General features: G+C 43.2%; 1 protein-coding gene across 1 annotated transcript in view; it reads right to left on the bottom strand.

Annotated features, from left to right (window-relative positions):
- AURKA (aurora kinase A) overlaps nt 1–3,745 on the bottom strand; it is a gene marked incomplete at its 5' end in the record, with an annotated part of 31,842 nt that overhangs the window by 5,721 nt on the left and 22,376 nt on the right. The gene's annotated exons all lie outside the window — the stretch shown is intronic.

The following is a 3,745-nucleotide window of genomic DNA, read 5'->3' as shown; positions in this document are numbered from 1 at the left end:
AGAATTTGCTTTAATTTATAGATAACAATCGTTAATCACTATCCCGAAAGGATACATTTAGCTCTAGAGTTTGAGAAGCTTTGTTTTCCAAAGTAATTGCTAGACAGGACTGAACATTACACCAACAAGGTTCACGAAACAAATGCACAGAGACCAAATGTTATTGTCAAAAAGGTCATTTTTCACTTTTTCAAGCCAAAGTCATTTTTCACTTTTTCAAGCCAAGCCAAAATTTAGACCATAATACACGGAAAGTGAAGACAGGAAGCTCTTCCATGACACCAGACTGGAACTGATGCTCTAAGAGCATGCACCGGAATCCCAGAAGGAAATGGGTTCTCCCTGCTCAGATCGACAAGCAGCTTAGTGAGTCAGCACCTCCGACACTTTCCTCCACGCCTCCACGTTGGAGTGCGGGTACGTGCGAAGGTCCCTAACATTTCTCTACGATTAGTTTTACTTGAATTAATCAGAAAAGGAAAACAGGTGTGTGTATATATTCATCTATATTCATCCTAACTACCACAGAATCTTAGAAAGAACCAATCTTTTACTTTCTTTCAAATAGTTATCTGTTACGCCAAAATGAACTCCATCTGGATTGAAGAAAACTGACAAGTAGCATAAATATTAATTGCCAATTAAATAAGAAACTAATTTGGTTAGCTAATATTTAAGAAGCAAATAAAGTAGATTTCTACGTATCCAACAGGCAAACATTTAAGATTATTTCAAATAGTTATGTCCTCATTGAAAAGACAAGACCAGAGAGTCATTCACCAATAGTACTGCGATTTCAGATAGTAAAACACCTAAATTCAATGCCACTTTAATCAATGCCAAAAAGAAAGAAAATTAGGGTACATAGTACCCAGAGATCTCCAAGAAACAGAACAAATCAAAGTAATCACCATTCAACAGGCCCATCATCTGCTGCTGATTCAATAAAAAAGAGCCCAAATTAAGACTCTCCAACTTCTTCAAATAAGTAATTTCATTAAAAAAAACAAAACAAAAAAACAAACAAGAACAAAAACATGCTGAACTTCTGGCTGTGAAAGACACAGACTGGGAGAAAACATCTAAAAACACATGGGATAAAGGACTCATATCCGAAATATACAAAAATGCTTAAAACTCAAAAGAATTTAAAAATGGGCAAAATAAATAAATAAATAACAAAAATATTAAAAACGGGCAAAAGATCTGAACAGACACCTCGAAGATGTTAGACATGGCAAATAAGCACATGAAATAATGGTCAACATCACATGTCACTGGAGAATTGCAGATGAAAGCAGTGAGATGCCATTATACTCCCATTATGATGACTGAAACCCCAAAAAGCTGACAGCACCAATTGCTGGCGAGGGTGAGGAACAAGGGAGCTCTCATCTGTTCGTGGGAAGGCAAAGACACACATCCACTTCGGAAGACAACTCGACAGCTTCTTACAAAGCTGGATGTGATCTCAGCATACGAGCCAACAACTGTACCGCTAGGTAGTCACCTGACAGATCTGAAAACGTATGCCCTACAAAAACTTATGCAAATTTGTTAGCTTTATTCATAATCACCAAAAACTGGAAGCAACCAAGATACCTTTAAGTAGGTGGAGATAAGCTGAGGTACATCCTTACAATGAAATATTATTCGGCAATAAAACGAAGTGAGCTCTATTAACCCCTGAAACAACGCAGATGAATCTTAAATGCATGTACTAGCCGTTTCCCGCGGAGTAACCGCTCGACAGTTCCGACGCCACTAGACGCGTCCGCGAGCACTGAATGACACACGGGTGAAGGCGGTGGGGTCCAGGTTTCTCGGTGTTGGAGTGAAAGGTCACAGAAGACCAAGGGGAGGAGCGAGGATCCATGGGGTAACGGGCTCGTGCTTTGCTTAACATAGATACAGAGGATAAACACGGAATGTTGATTCCTGCGTATACACAGGTGAGTATGCACACGTTTCCTTGCTGTCAGCTGAGAGCCTGCCAGTAATGACAATCCAGTAGCAATGAGCATACCTAGTGCCCAGATCTTGGTTTCTAACGACATTTTCCAATAAAAGGAACCAGGGTTCCTTGGAGAAATGGCTGATTCTAGGACGGGGATAGGAAATCTGCAAGATAAGGTTGGAGTGTCTTGTAGTATCAGAAAGCAGGATAGCACTTAAAAACAAAGCCACCACCACACACCCACAAAGATGGGGTGTGTCAAAAAACCACAGGGACAACATAAAAGAGCTCCCCGTGGACAAAGCAAGACAAATAAAGAAGTACTGGACTATAACTCAAACTGTCAAACACCGACGAGTCCCTGTTAATAAGTGACTGAGTGAACACGCAGGGAGAACGGCCGGATCTCCAGTGCAGAGCCCCCGGGGGAAGCGGATGCCCCACCCTGTGGAGCAGGTCACGACCCCACGGCTCACGCGGGAGTGAGTGTGGCGACTCCTTCCGAGGAGCACGGCACGGAGCGGGAGAGGGAGCAACTCTACAGGGGAGAATCGTGGCCTCGGCCCGTGATCACAGCCAGGACCCACGGCTAAGTCCGTGTGCACCCTCCACGTGGGACGAGAATGCACCTGACCTCTGCGAGCTCCCTCTCAAAATCCCACTGACCCTGGTCTAATCATGAGAAAAGCTAAGGAAATCTGAATAAAGTACGGGCTTCAGCTGTGTATCAGTATTTGTCCATTAGTCATGACAAATGTACCATACTAATGTAATATGTTAACAGGAAAAGTATGTAGTAATAGCAGAAAATAGATCTGTACTATCTTCACAATTACTCTGTAAATCTAAAACTATTCTAAAGTAATTATTCTTCTTAAAAAAGAGGGCAACTACTTATACATGTTTCCACAGAAAAACAGCTGTGAAAACAAACCAGCCACGATATCCCACCTGGTACCTGGTCTTATCCATGCATAGGGCACAACACAGCTGTTTTGATTTCTCTACTTTGAATCTCGCACCCTACTAAACCATCTCTGCATAAAACAAAACCCATCTATGTCACGAAAGGGACACCACCAGGTAAGAGAGGTACAGAGGAAACGGAATTAGTCTCACGGTAAATGAAAACTCACAGTGGCAGTTCTCTGCTCGTCGAACCTGGACAGTTTCTGAAGTTCCCTATAGACAGCTCCAAGGGGTGCGTATTCTAGAATGAGGTAAACGCGGGTGGCGTCATGGAAATAACCATACAGCCTGAGAATATTTGGATGCCTGCAACAGAGAATAAACACTCTACCACCTGGTTTTAAAGCAAATACAAGAATATGTTGTAAATACCGAACAAGCCCCTCGTGTGAAACCAGTAGTAAAAACTGGTTCTGCTCCCAGGCCCCGCCCTCCCACTTAAGAATCTGAAACTACAGACCCACTCCAAGCAAAATGCACAGATCCGCATATCAGTTTACACGCATTTCAAGGTATTCATAGACCTCGGGTTTAGTTAAGACTATTTTTTCCCTCTTCTAGGGCAACTTTATTCTTTGGGGGAAAAATTCAGCTGAACATTAATTCCCTGCGAATTAGAGAGACATGGCGTTCCCACAGTAGCCTGATTCCCCGACGCTGGAGACGGAACTTGAAAGCAGCATTCCAGAATGGTGCTGGATGTTTGCTGCGGGGACTGACTTCCAGCAGCTGAGGGCACAGCCCACCTGAGCTGAGCCATCAGCCCGCCCTTCTCGACTCCCACTTGTTGCCAAGTAAGGGGACAGGCACGACACAGAC

This window comes from Pteropus vampyrus, unplaced genomic scaffold (assembly GCF_000151845.1).
Source record: "Pteropus vampyrus isolate Shadow unplaced genomic scaffold, Pvam_2.0 Scaffold162, whole genome shotgun sequence".
NCBI classification, from domain to species: Eukaryota; Metazoa; Chordata; class Mammalia; order Chiroptera; family Pteropodidae; genus Pteropus; species Pteropus vampyrus.
This window is presented reverse-complemented; position numbering and strand designations above follow the sequence as displayed.